Below are 14625 nucleotides of genomic sequence, written 5' to 3'. Positions count from 1 at the left end.
AGGGTTAGGGCAGGAGGGCAATGCCAGCTGGTTTTTCTCCCTGGAGATGCAGGCACAAAACAACAAAAACAAACAAAACAAAACAAACCAAAAAAAAAAAAGAAAAAAAAAAACAAAACAATGCTGCGTTACGGGGTACTCCATCAGTCCATAAGCTGCTCTGCAAAGCTCAACCAAGCAATAAAAGCCATGAAAGCCTCTAATGGGAGGCAGGAACATTTTCCAGTAAGGACAGGGCCATTGCCCATCAAGTTTTGACAGGTGATGGTCATCTTCTGGCTGATAGGGGCAGTGGAGTAAGGTTTTGCATCAGTCATGGAGTGCTGTAGGAAAAGAGCAAGAGGACACCAGGGCACTGCAAGAAGGTCTGGGTTGGGGATGGGTCAGCAGAGATGGGACATGATGGACTTTTTTGGTGCTGTCTGACTTGGGTCCCTATGGGTCTTTCTTTCCTGGAAAGACCATTTCTGATCACTGAGAGCAGAGGTCCTGCAGCCCCTGAGAGTGACTGAAAACAGGAGCAAAATGGTCTTCCTCCCGGGCAGGTCTCCCCAGGTCTGCTGGGTTGTTTGTTTAGCCATCACAGGAGAGCTCGCAGGGTTTCGTTAGCCTCGTTCATCCTCCATCCCCGCCCCGAGGCTTTCTGCTGTGTCCTTCGTGCTGCCAGACCCCGTGGAAGGGCAGCTGCCCTCGGAGAGCGGAGCCTTGTCCCGTTGGCTGTATCCGGCTCCACGAGCAAGACAGAGCACGCGAAAAGCCCTCCGTCAAACCGTCCGCATCCATTTCAGAGCATTCTTTTCCTTTTGCAGAGGATGGGGAGGGATGGGAGAAGCATTCAAAGCCCAGCGCTGGTTCTGAAGTCCAAAGCTGGGCGAGCAAAAGAGTTTGTCTCACACGAGCCCAGAACCCCGTGAGAGCAACACCTTCCTGCAAATCAGGTCATTTAATTAGCAAGTGAAAAAAAACGGTTTTCCAAGGTTCAGAGCACCAGGGTGGAAATCAAAGAGCGTTTGAAGGAGGAGGCAAAGCCAAGCCCTGGCTTTGCCACTCCTGCCCTCCCACCGGATCCCCGCCAGCCTGGCAGGCACCGAGGGAGACCGCGAAAATATTTCACTCTTTACACACAGCTTCAAAACCTCAGAGCCACCCTTTCCACGGGGACTCAGGTCAGCTGCCACACTAAACTCCAAGTATTTTCCTGGCTGGCAAATAAAAAGGATCCGTATATCTGTGTCTAGCTGTACAGCCAATGTACACGAAATGATAAAGCCCCTGGCACGTATCTTGTGAGAGCTAATTATAGGATTTGGAAGCTAACGTGATAATATTTTCTTTAGATGTGTGGTGCAGATGTAATTACTTCTCCGGAGATGCCAGCCGCAGATGATGCAAGATGCCCTTATGTAATAGGCTTTTATTGTACCGTTATGGAAATTTTTCCTCTCTGGCCCATCCCCTACTTTTCCCTCAACTCCTTCTTTTTGTTTTTCACCCTATGGCTTATTCAGAAGGCAAAGAGGCGAGGTCAGTAGGACAACCGGGCAGAAAGAAGAAGGGCAGTTTTGTAGAGAGCCTGTTCCTGGGTTTCCCCATCCGCCTCGTCAATGAAGGAGCAAAAGGAGTTAATGGCTTTGCATGTGCTGCGCGGTATTCAGCGGGGCTGGGAAAAGCTCCTCGTCCACCTTTCCACCTGATAGACTGGAAGGGGGTCACGTCAGAGCCAGATCTTCCCCCCAGCCCTGGCATCTACTGTGGCTTGGACGTCAGCGGATGCCAGGCAGCCATCTGCTCCATCCAGCATGTGGAGAAGCAGCACCTGCACGGGGAGCCTGCTGCCCCCTCCCCGAAAAGGGGCTGGGGGATGCTGAGGCTGCAATCCACAGAAGAAAGCTGGTCTGTCATTGCAGGGATGAAATCTTGGTGGGACACAAACACTTTGGTTGCTCAGAAAGTTGCTCTGGGGTGCACAAAGATCTCCCAGAGGACCCACAAAGTCCCTTCAGCCAGGGAGAAATCACGGCCTGATCACAGGTCTCCAGCCAAAAATGCTTCCAAACCAGAGTGATTTTTGCCTGTGGATCCTTTCTGAGCTTTTGAATTCTATTGCTTCAAATTCTCTCTGTCCCACTGCCTTTCTCCTGTAGCTGGGTGGGCAACAGAGGTCAGAGACGTGGGTGCCTCCAGGACCGAGGCATCCTCCACCACCAGTGCCGGTCAGAGGGGACACAGTCCCCTGACGTGACCAGTAAACCCTGCCTTGACTGCAAATATTCAGGACAAAATGTTGATAAACATCCTGGAGGCATCACCTCGTACCTGCAGCACGTATTATGGCTGTGCGCCCTTCTGCTCCCACCCTCTTCCATCCCTCTTGCCTGCCCAAATCTGGGCCCTTTCTCGCTGTGTTTCAGGACAGATATCTGATAAGGAGAAGTGACTCCTAGCTCTCGGCCACCTCGCCACCAGTTGAGGTTGCAAAGTTGGGTTGTGAAGGCCTTTCCTTCTCGTTTTCTCCGCACGGCATCCGAGTCAGGGCATGGCTTGAGGAGGATGAGCCTGGAGAGGAGTCAAGACTGAATCCTTCGGTGGCCGGGAAGCAGACCCCAGGCAGAGTTTAGAGAGCTGAGAAAGGGGGAATTGGCCGTGCACAGTCTAGAAAAACAGGAAGTGAGAGTGCTGGTAGCTGGGAGCAGAGACAAAACCACTGGTTCACCCACTGGGGAAACTTGTTTTCAGACATGGTCCTATGCCAGCAACTGCAGAGGAATTTGTCTTTAGGGCAGGGAATACTCACTTTTCTCTGAGGACAAGGAAGCCACGGGGAAGGCAATAGCTGGGCGATGTGTTTGTTGTACTCACGTCATTTATTAACTGCAAACTGTAAGCCCCCAACTGAGCCCAGGGCCTTCAGCTGGGTGATGGATTTAGGTGGCGTTTCAGCCCACGCCCACCTTCAGTCAGCCAAATCCCCGTCCCTGTGGTCTGTGGACTGGGTCGGTTGGATCCCCATGGACTGGAAAGGGAGCGTAGACCTTGGGTCCTGTACTTGGTAGGCACCAAAGAGGTGCCCCAGGCATCCTGCGTAGACACAACGGAGGATGTAGTCCCAATGTTCCTCCCTTGTAATGCTGAAAAAAACCTGCCCACTGTCGTAGTTCAGCCCCGATCGGACCAGACTACGCAGTCTCTCTCTCACTCCCCCCACCTTCTGAGAGAACAGGGAGAGAAAATATAAGGAAAAACGGCTCGAGGTTTGAGATAAGGACAGGGAGAAATCCTTAAAGTTACCGTCACGGGCAAAACAGACTCGACTTGGGGAAAACTATTCATTTATTACTACAAACAGCAGGATAATGAGACAGAGAACAAGATAACCTCCATCCACCCCTCCCTCTTCCCAAGCTTAACATTATCTCTACTACCTCCCCCTCCCGAGCGGCACGGGGGGGGGGGAAGGGAATGGGGGTTGTGGTCAGTTCATCACGCGTTGTTTTACGCCGCTGCTTCATGGTCGGGGGAAGAACTCCTCACATTCCTCCCCTGCTCCAGCGTGGGGTCCGTCCCACGGGCCACAGTCCTTCGTGGAACTGCTCCGGCGTGGGTCATCTCTTCCACGGGTGCAGTCCCTCCAGAACGGCTGTCCCAGCGGGGCCTCCACGGGCCACAGCTGCCTTCAGGCATCCACCTCCCCCGGTATGGGGTCCTTCACGGGCTCCAAGTGGATCTCTGCTCCTCCGTGGACCTCCATGGGCTGCAGGGGGACAACCTGCTCCACCATGGTCTTCACCACAGGCTGCAGGGGAATCTTGGCCAGGAGCCGCATTACTCCTCCCCCTCCTTCTGAACTGACCTTGGTGTCTGCAGCCGTTCCTCACAACAGGCTGGTAGGTGTCTCTCAGGATCTTTTTTTACATCTTACTCACTTCTCATCTCCTTTCCACTTCTTGCAGCCGGGCTGGACTGAGTCGGGCCCAGTCGGCTGCCTGGCGAGAGGCCAGAGGGTGAGGCCTGCAAGGCCCATGAGGCTCGCGCCTCCCCCTCTGCGCCTCTGCCCCCGCTCAGCTTCTTCACATCTTCTCTTCTCTTTTTTTTTTTCTGTTTTCCCCTTCTTAAATACGTTATCACAGAGGCGTTATCACGGGACATTCTGCTACCAATCGGCTTGGCCTTGGCCAGCAGCAGGTCCGCCCTAGGCCCGGCCGAGTCCACTGAACAAAGGGGAGCGACTTCTAGCAGTTTCCTACAGAAGCTACCACCTTAAGCCCCCCCTTACTAACAAAACCACGACACCCACCCTCAGCCAAGGGGGCTGTGCTGAATCCCAGTGCGGGAAGAAATGGCACTTTCAAAGAGGACACATGCTGACCTGGTGATTTTGGCTGAAATCTAGCCCTCCTGGCCACAATTTGTTTTGCTCCAATTTATTTTTACCAGACCTGGCCTGCTTTGGAAATGTGGATGGTGGTTCTCGATAACCACCCAAGGATGTGTAAGCAAGCTTCTCCGGTCTAGAAATTAGTTGGGAAACCTGGCAACACCTGACTTTCTCAAGGTGTATCAGCTACTGCCTGTCCGAGACCTCGTCAGCATTGCCACCATCACTGCTTCTCTTGGGGTTGTTCAGCCAAGGCATGAAGTGAGAAGAGGGAAAAAGGAGCACGGCCAAGCCACCGCGCCAGAGCATCCCAGCGCACACGCCGGGCTTTCAGCACCTGCAGCCGGAGACGCAGGAGCCTCCTTTGATTTACGGGAAGACCTGGGCGATGCACCAGGCTGGGGCTTGTCAGCGCTGCAGAGGCTTTGTCTGCCCCGTGTCAATACAGGAGGAGGCAGCTTATACCAGCAGGGATGTTTCTGCCGGAATAGGAAACCATCCCTCTGGATGACACAAACTAGAGACTTCTGGCTTGTTCACGTTGCCCCAAGCTGAGCGGGCAGATGTTGTTGTGTCCCCCATCGCAGCGGCTGGCGTCGACCCAGCCTTGCAGCGCCAACCCAGCCTCGGGACCTCCCGCCAGTCCCCTGCGGCGGCTTGGAGAAGATCCTCTCCCATCCACAGCTCTGTGTGGGTATGAAGGAGCCTCACACAGCCTCGAATTATTCCACTCAACGAGCAGGAACAACCTCTCTCAGCATTTTAACTTCCAGACCAGTGCAACGGTGGGATGTCACTGTGCAAGCACTGAGGCAGGTGAACCTCCAGGCACAGAGAAGGCTTTGCATCACGTAAGCAGTCAACAGCTTCTTCTTGCGTAAATAAGCACCGGGTGCTCACATGACATTTTTTTTTCCTGGGAGCTCAGCCACACAGAGCTTGCCCAGGTTGTGCAGACTGGTGGTGATTTTACCAGCTTTCCCACCAGTAAGGCTGAATTTTCTGGCACGGCGTAGTCATAACTGCCCCACCAGTAGCACACTGCTCATTTGGCTATGGTCCCCAAGATCCCTGCAAGATACTCCAAAAAATCAGACCGATCAGCATCTCTCCAGAGACATAGGGGAAGCCCTTGGATGTTTGACGCCCATTGACTGTCACAGAAAGGAGGGTCAGGTCCTTCCTCCGGGCTGGGCATCTCTGCTCCAATAACACATAGCAGGGAAGAGCTTCAAACAGAGCCTGATTTGGGGAATTGCAGGAGATTCGGTTTCAGCGTACCACCTGTTGGATGTCAAGCACTTACAAGTAGAGTCATTTCACAGCTGAGGTCTGAAGCTGGGTTTAAGTTGTGATGCTGGTTGGAAAGCTCCAGAGGTCTCCAGCCCAACTCCACAGTCTGTGCACGACTACCATCATCATCATCATCACTAGACCAGGTTGGCCTTGGCGTTGCCCCACCAAGGCAGGATGACATCCCAGGAGGGAGATGCATCCACCTCACTCACGACCTGAAAGTATGTGCAATAGCCAGGGGACCCTCATTTTGGAGATTTTTCTGCTCCTCAAGGCTTTGAAAATAATGGAAAGTCCTGCGCCAGGGACACTCCTTCAGCCCTCACTGCAGCTGACATTTTGTTCCTTCTCTGATCAGCGCAGAAAACACTTCACCAGCTCTGCAGTTGCAGTCCAGGAACCTCAAAGAGCTCTGGGATCTTGAGATGAAATGGCTCCAAGAGAAGCGAAATCTCCTGCCAGGGGAGCTGCTCAGAGCATGCCACTTCTGCAAGAAAAAAAAAAAAAAAAAAAAGAAAACAAAAGGATCCAGCGAACAAAGAGTTTGGGTTTTGGTAAAGTTTATTTTTCCTTTCCTCAAGAGGAAGAAGGCTTTGAGGAAAAAAAATGGGAAAGAAACCCAGTATTTTTATTTCTGAAAACTGAATTTTATTGTATTCAAGGGAAGGACAGGGCGCTGAAATAAAACAACTCCACTGAAAAAAAAAAAAAAAAGAAAAGAAAAAAAAATCCCCAAGCCCCAGAACATTTGCACAGAAATAATTCTCAAGCAGGAGAATTTTTCTGCAGAAGACAAAAACCAAACAGGAGTCCCTGGGGTCCTCTTTGACAGCGGCCAGTCCAAGGGATCCATTGAGTAGAGAAAGAGGATTTGCTTCTTTCCTTTTTCCTTTTTTTCTCTCTTTTTTTTTTTTTAAATCTACAAGTGCTTATTTTGTTGTGGCTCCTCCTGAAGCTGCAAACCCCCATCACTTTAACCTGCTCCATGCTGCTAAACCCTTTGGAGCCCCAGGACTTGTGCTGGAGATCCATCACCTTCTTGGCGTGGGCACCATGGTGTCATGAACAGCTTCAGCCCGGTGGGGAAAGGGAGGTTTGGAGAGGGGGCTGCTGCCCTGGCATGAGCTGCTGGAGCTGGGGAAGTCAGGGCAGACCTTCCTTCCGTTGAGAAAGGGATGTGTACAAAATGGGGGAGCCAGTGGTGCCGTCCCTGGGATAGGGGAGCCTCCAATGTCTGGGGGTGCTGCCTGCTGTGTTTGTCTTGGCAAAGGCATTGCTGTTGTGGCCTTGTGGGTGAAACTGGAGTGGGATGTGTTGCATTTTACTGGATATAGTGGGGGGAAACCACGGCCATAATCATAGAATCAGAAAATCATAGAATCACAGAAAGGTTTGGGTTGGAAGGGACCTTCAAGGGTCATCCAGTCCAACCCCCCTGCCAGGAGCAGGGACATCTCCAACCAGATCAGGCTGCTCAGAGCCCCGGCCAACCTGGCCTGGAATGTTTCCAGGGATGGGGCATCCACCACCTCTCTGGGCAACCTGGGACTGTGTTTCACCACCCTCAGTGTAAAAAATGTCTTCCTTACGTCCAGTCTGAAGGTGTCCTTGTTTGGGTGTCTCTGTAGAGCACTTGCTGTATTTGAGTCTGAGTTCAGTTTCCAGTTCCAAGTGGTTTCTGCTTCCCACTCATGGCTCCACACACACAGCCTGGGGCTTCAGACCTCCCCTAAATGGGTGAGCTGGACCTCATGCTCTCAGCCAGACTTTCCCAGTCCCCTTTGCCCAGACAGCCCTTCCATGAGGCTTCTGTTGAAGCTGGCTGGCTGATGAGGAAGATGAAAATATCTCCTGGATTCCCATCACCTCTGCTCCTGGCTGGCACAGGAGCAGCTTAACAGCAACCCGTCAACTTTTGACCCATCACAGGGGACTACATGGAAAAGAGTGGTCCAGGAAAGGGTTGAGACAGCAACTGCCTGTCCCACCAAAAGGGCACCGAAGACCTGCTACCAGAGATGCTCTGATGGATATGCCGCTCCCCATCAGCTACCCAGGGTCCCGCGAGACGAGCCATGCAGCTGAACATGTCTCGGAAAGAGAATCTCTTGCAAGTCACGTTGATAGCGATGACCTTGTCTAATTTAAATGGCAACTAAGAATTCATCATCAGACCCGCGGTTCTCCTGCCAGTCTGCCATGGTCAGGAACAGGGACCACCACCTGCAGGCACCACAGGTGACTGGGTCAGGGTGCACAGTCTGACCATGGCTGCCCAAAAAGGGCAGCACAGAGATGGATAAAACCCTCAAAAGGGATGAGACCAAGCCTTGGTGGTTCTGTCCCTTGGGGACAGGGAAACACGATGGCCTGGATGCAGGTGGCTGTGCAGGAGCCCCTGCACGACAAGGTGCTGGCTATCAACCAGGGAGGGGTCTCTGTTGGCTCTCAGAAGGGGTAGAGGGGCTTTGGTTGAGGTGACCTTGGTGGGTAGAGAGGTTTATGTCTCAGGGACAGGAGACCTGGGTTAAAAATGGGAGATTAGGGTTCAAAAGTTTATGACTGGGCTGAGAGCGCCAGGAGCACGGATCATCCCGGAGTTCCCGGCATTCTCCGAAGCCTCTTCCATCATGATTTATTCATCTGCGGGAAGCGCTAAGACATAACACAGCTCCCAAAGAGAGAACGAGCACAGCCTTAACCAGCTGTAACGTCAGGAAACTGTCTGCCTCCTGCCAGATCTGCTGAGCCCGGGGGATGCCGCAGCTCCGCGCCGTGCGGCCAAGGGCTCCCTGGCCTGGGCAGGTTCACCAAATCCCACCGGTGGGAAGGGTCCGTGCCCTGGTGAAGCTCTTGGGTCAGCTCTGGTTATTGCAAGAGCCGTCCCTGGGGTGGAAAGGGCTTGCTGTACACGCGGCTATTTCCAAGGTGCGTGCCACGCATCCCGCTCCTGGGAGTTTCTTCTAGCAATGCACAAACCAGCCTGCTTCTTGGAAATCTTTGCTTTTGGAGCTAAAGGGCAAAATTAAAATCTCGAGTCTCCACAGGAACCCATTTTGGTATAATTTACACCTTCCCCACGCACCCCCGCGGCGCGTTTTGCCGCGGTTTAAATGCCTGCGTAACCCATATTTGATTATTGCTCGCATTATTGCTGTTTTACCGTTCTGGCTGCTGTCAGCCCGCCGACAACAACACCGTGTTTGCGAGGCTGCGAGCCGCGACTCCTTTGACACGCAGACGTCCTGCCAATAGAAAATTCACTTGAGCAAATGAGTCTAAATTAGCAGCAGCTTTGTGTAGCTTGATTTCCCTCGTTGCACTCCCATCGCGACTGCAAATAATCCAACATAAGCGCTGAGGCCGGTTGGCCCCCGATGGGAAGGCTGATTCCTCTCCCATCGCGGTGCTGGCAACCAGGGAGGGAGGAGAAGGAGCCCTGGACCGTCCCGTATCACCTCTGCTCTGAAAGATGGCGGGGTTTGGATGACGGGCTACGGTAGGGTCAAATCCCTCCATAACTTTATTTTTTTCTTGTTGTTTCATATGTGCAGGGCTTTATCAGGGAGTTTGGGGTTGAGACGGGTCAGTGTTGGCACATAAAGACAACATGGCCTGCTCAGGTGTCACACTGCCTCTCTTGTGCCCTTCGGTGAGATTTAGGATATCGCTTAACCCAAACCACGTCGTAAAGAAAAGCTGAGGTTGTTTCAAAGTTACCGGGCTGGACTTGTGCTCTCTGCCCCTCTCTCCATGGTGAACGGGCTCTCGGTTCAGCCACGCAGCTGGGAAGCATCCCCATCCCGATAGGAAAGTTGAGGAGAGGGGTCCCGTGCTGGGAAGACCCTGCAATAATAATTTGAGCAAAAACAAGATGCCAGACCCCAAAATCTCTGTTTGAAAAAAAGCCAAGCTCTTGAACCCCTAAAAATCCTCGCTTGACCGAAAACAAACCATCAGATCCCGAAGTCCCTGAGCAAAAACAATCCATCAGACCCCAAAATCCCCATTTGAGCAAAGCAAGCCACCAGACCCCAAAATTCCCATTTGTAAAAAAAACAGCTGTTGGAGTCCCAAATCCCTATTTGTGCAAAACCAAGCTGTTGGACCCCAAATTCCATGTTCTAGCAAAACCAAGCTGTTGGACTCCAAAATCCCCATTGGAGCAAAAACAAGCAGGTGGACCCCAAAATCCCTATTTGAAGAAAACCAAGCAGTCAGACCCCAAAATTCCCTCTTGAGCAAAAACAAGCCCTCAGACCTGAAAATTCCCATTTGAAAAAAAAAACCCAGCTGTCAGACCCCTAAATCCCTATTTGTGCAAAAACAAGCCATCGGATCCCAAAATCTCCAATGGGAAAAGAAAAAAAAAAACCCAGACCCTGAAATCCCCATTTGAGCAAAAAGAAGCCGCTGCACCCCAAAATTCCCATTTGGAAAAAAAAAAAAAAAAAAAAAAAAAAAAAAGTTACGAGGCTCCAAAATTCCCACTTGAAAAAACCAAAACCAAGTCGTGAGACCCCAAAATCCCCAGTTGAGCCACGCCAAGCCAGCAGACCCCAAAGTCCCCGTCTGACGAGGCGAGGTTCGTCCCCGCCCCGACGGGAAGAAAGAGTTAAGATCCCGCGAGCGCGGCGCTGGTGGCCAATCACACCCAGCACGGCACGGCCCTTGGCCCCGGCCCAGCAGCAGGTTGCTCTCCGCAGGTATTATTTTAGGGTTTTTCCTGGGTTACTAAGCAGGGCGACGATGAACGTCGAGACCCGCGGAGGACGGGGAGCTGGAGGATGCGCCTCTGGTCTACCCAGGTAAATTCCGATGGGTGCCAGCTTTTGGGGGGGGGTCTTTCCTTTCCTCTCCGTCCCCCTCTCGCTGAGTGTCTTTGTTCCAGCCCAGAAAGGGGCCAGGCAGGGGAATGAAGGGTTTTCGGCGGATTAGCGCAGCGCTGAGCTGGTGGGACCCGCTGCAGGTGCTTTTTCGGGGTGAGACGCGCTCGCTGGGCTGCGTTAGCTGGGGTGCACGGAGGTGGGTTGTTCAGGGTGGGGAGAGCCATCCCCCCCCTAAACCCACCCTGGATCCAGCTGGCACCCACCAGCACTGGGACCTTGCACCCCAATGGGTTTTGGGGCACCACTCCGGTTAGCGGCGCTCAGCCCGGCAGTGGGGACAAAGCCACCACGGAGGAAAAGCCACCATGGGAGGCTTGCTCTGAGTGCGGTGTCCGGGGAGGAGCGAGCACGTCCCGGGCTGGTTCTGCGCCCTTGAAGCTCCTCAGGGCGAGTTAATGATAAATCACGGCTGGGTCGGTGGCGTGGGCGGCCGGTGGTGGGTCTCCTCGTTGTCCTTCCTGCCGGGACGGAGGTTTGGGCCACGGCAGAGCCAGGCAAGGGTGATGGGGACGGCTGCTCGGCACCTCGGGGGGTGATGGCTCACCCCAAAGGGCTGGATCAGACCTCCCCCTGGCAACACACAGGCCAGGCCTGGGGTTTAAATCATGCATGGGGGGGTCTGGTGACAAAATGGGGGGTCCTCCTGCTCCACTGCGAGGTGTCTGGGGCCAAGGAGTGGGTCTGCATCAGGGGATTGGGATCCCTGAGATTTGGGATGCAGGGCCAGATGAGAAGGCTCAGGCAGTCGCTGGGGTGCGAGGCACGGGACGTAGCTCCGTGCCGAGGGATTTCCAGGGGACAGTCGCGCCGTGCCAGCGCTCTGCGAGGGGCCGGGATCTTCCCTGTCACCCCTGCTGTGATCATCTGCACCAGGCAGCACCACGGGTTCAAGCAGCAGCAGCTCATCTCCACCCACCTTACCGAGGAGGCGGCCCCTTAATAAGGGGAAACTGAGGCACAGAGGGCTGGGATGACTTGGAGTGGTCCAGCTTGCGGTGTGGAGCATCCCAGACCCCCAGCTGGTGTCTCCCGGGCAGTGGTTGTCACCGTGACTGCACTGGGAATGATGACCAGCTCACAGAGCATCTTCTGGGGGCAGTCACAAGGGTAGGTGGGCATGGGTGAGACCGTGTCCAAACCCTTCCTGACAGACACAGAGGATTTGAGTTGGCAGTTTCGGCTGAGCCTAAAACCATCCTGTCCCGCTGGCGCTCCCTGCTCCTTGGGACGATGCGGACGGACGTGCCGTGTAATGGAAAATCCCTTGGGAGCATCCTGGAGGGTACCAGCCTGGAACCAAACCCAGGGCTCTGATAGCAACCTGGGAAAGGGGGAAAAATGTTGAGGGACAGCCCCAGGGCAGCATGTCACAAACCTCCATCCTCCACAGCGGGATAATTCTTGGTGGAAGGGACCTTGGGAGTCTCCAGGCCACCTTGTCACGCAAGCCTGGCTCAGCTACGAGGCCAGATGCTGCTTGGTCCATTCAGGGCTTGAAAATGTTGAAGGATGGAGACTGCAAAACCGCTCTGGGACCTCGTACTGACCGCAGACCATGACATTACGTCTTCATGTCACCTGCTGAGGTTTCTCTGGGGCTTTGCCCATCTCACCACAGCCTCCAGAGCCATTTTGATTTATTTTCTTACTGGAGCAGCTCAAGACAGGCACAGTCTGCCAGGTGCTTGACCTTTTATTCCACACCTTCGTCTGCTCTTTTGGATCCAGGAAATACTGTGGATTAAAATTGAGAACGCCTTGAGATGAGGAGCTGTGGTGGGACTGGGCTCGGGACAGGTGGAGCAGCTCATTCTGGATGAGCAACAGTAATGCCCAGATTGATTTATTGAATATTTTTTTCTTGTCAATAAGGGGTTTCCAAGTAGCTGCCGGGCTCTCCGAGGCTCATGCTTCTGGGGCAGCGGCGTGGTCCACAAGCACGGACCCAGCACAAACCTCTAGTGCTCTTCATCATCCTCACCATCATCGCTCCTGGGGCGAAGCTTGGCTGCTGCAGTGAATGCGGGGACTCTTGTGTCACTGCGTGTGACAGAGGCACGGCCTAGGCGTAGCACACACGTGGAGGAGGGTGTCCATCCCTGGAGCACCCCCAGCAGCGGAGAGGGAAGGAGGACAGGCAGGAGGGCACGGAGCCAAGGCCACGTCCATGATTCCCCCTCCTGCCACTTCCTGGGGGACGGAGATGGGGAGGAACGGGGCAGCGGAGCGTGTCCCTCAAACACAGCGACCAAGCAAGGAGGAAAACTGATAGCAAGCCGGGAGGATTAGCCGGGGGAAGGTGGAACAGGCTGCACTATTCAGGCTTTGTTGAGGTAGAACAATGGGGCCTTTATTGAGGAAGGGAGGTGGCGGGTTTGCAGGCTGGCAGGGACAATTTGGTACACAGAGTGTCCCCTAACCAGCTGGGGGGACAGGGAACTGGGATGTGGGATGATACAGTTTGGTACCCAGTGTACTCTAGCCAGCTGCGGGGGTAGGGAATTGGGGCGTGGGATGGGACAGTTTGGTAGCCAGTGTGTTCCTTGCTCAGCTGAGGGGACATGGAAATGGGACATGGGACACAGGATGGGACACGTTGGTACCCAATGTGTCCCTTGGCCAGCTTAGGGGACAGGAAAACGGGACATGGGATGGGACAGGCTGGTGTCCCTTAGCCAGCTGGAGGGATGGGGAAACTGGGATGTGGGGACATGGAACAATCTGGTACCCAAAGTGTCCCTTGGCCAGCAAATGGGTACTGAGCATGGCCCTCAGCCACAGCTGCGGGCATGGGGAAACGGACGTGGGAGATGGGCCAGGGGATGGGCCAGTTTGGTACCCAACATATCCTTGGGCGGTGGGACTCATCCCGAGGTGTCACTGCAAGCCCCACATACGCTGACCACATCAGGGCAGAGTTGACGTGGCTCTCCTCGCCGCCCACACACGAGGTCCTGATCCACGGCCACCCCTCCCAAATCCTTTGTCAACGGGAATCACAGCGGATGGTTTATGAGAGCACGTTGGGTTGGTTCTGGGGACCCTGGAGACCCTCGCAACTGAGAGCGAGGAGCATCCCACGCTGGGGACGTCCCAGACCAAGTGCTGCCCCTCGCTCCAGACCTCGGCCGAAGGACCTCAGGGATGGAGAAAGCCACCATCCCACGGGCTCCCCCTCGGCAGCGCGAGGCGAGGAAGAGCCGCCTGGGTCTTTTCATCTCATCTCTTTTGTTTCAGGCTTATTATGTAAATAGCTGATGCGGCCCCCGTAATGAGAAAGTAGTTTCCCAGAATATAAAAGGCTGTAATTATCTCATTAGCAGGCGGAAAGGAAGAGGAAATGTTTCTAAGCCGTTCGCTTTTATTTCCCACAGCGCAGCCCCTAAAACGGGGACCTCCCTGCCCCGAATCCTGCCACCTTGACCTGATGCCGCTGTATTTGCAGGAGAGAAAAGCAAAGCATCGTCCTCATGTCGCAGAAATAGCCGTGTACCGGGGGGGGCTGACAGATTTTAACTGGGCGCCGTTACCCTGAGGATGCTGCGGGTCGCTGTGCGGAGTCCCAGTGCTCTCAGCTGCTGGGAGAGGAGGTGGTGTTGGAAAGCGGGGGGTCATACAGGGACAGGGTGGTCTGTATCTTCCCAAACTGGATGGTCCTTGGCAGGACTCCCGAGCCGGGATTGTAACACAGAGCTTCAGGATGGGTTTCTGCAGTTGCACGCCTGCAATGGGATGAGATAGGAAATAGCCTTAGGACACACGGAGGTTGCTCTCAGGAGAAGGCATCTCGGATGGCTTTGGTGTTGCTTTGCTTTCTGAATCCATGCCTTCCTTGCTACCAGCTGAATGCCCAATGCTCGGGGGCAGAGCTACAAAGGTCTCTGCACAGCACCATGCTGCAGTCAGGAGCTCCAAAACCCCTTTCTGGTGGGGTTTGCTCCTGCCCAAGCTCTTTGTTCCCCTACCCTGTTGTTTCAGACTGGATACAAGGAAGAGATTTTTTGTGATGAGTGTGGTGGGACACTGTCCCAGGTTTCCCAGAGAGGTGGTGGATGCCCCATCCCT

The 14625-nt window shown here is 54.1% G+C and overlaps 1 protein-coding gene and 1 long non-coding RNA gene across 4 annotated transcripts in view; one reads left to right on the top strand and one right to left on the bottom strand.

Moving 5' to 3' along the window:
- LZTS3 (leucine zipper tumor suppressor family member 3) overlaps positions 1-14625 on the top strand; it is a 46518-nt gene that overhangs the window by 17405 nt on the left and 14488 nt on the right. The window contains exon 1 of one of the 3 annotated variants that reach the window (XM_086747397.1): positions 9541-10479. The exons of the other annotated variants lie outside the window; for them this stretch is intronic. The gene's annotated coding sequence lies outside the window, so the exon portion shown is untranslated. Of the gene's footprint in view, positions 1-9540; positions 10480-14625 lie in introns of those variants that run through there. 3 annotated transcript variants of the gene reach the window in all.
- Positions 9177-10904, bottom strand: LOC147601047 (uncharacterized). Its single transcript, XR_015258514.1, has 2 exons — positions 10742-10904; positions 9177-9517 (listed from the first exon to the last, which is right to left on the bottom strand). It is a non-coding gene; the product is annotated as an uncharacterized LOC147601047 (long non-coding RNA).

Source organism: Chlamydotis macqueenii, chromosome 4 (assembly GCF_036417535.1).
Source record: "Chlamydotis macqueenii isolate bChlMac1 chromosome 4, bChlMac1.mat, whole genome shotgun sequence".
NCBI classification, from domain to species: domain Eukaryota; kingdom Metazoa; phylum Chordata; class Aves; order Otidiformes; family Otididae; genus Chlamydotis; species Chlamydotis macqueenii.
Note: the sequence above shows the minus strand (reverse complement) of the source record. Positions and strands in the feature narration are given on the sequence as shown.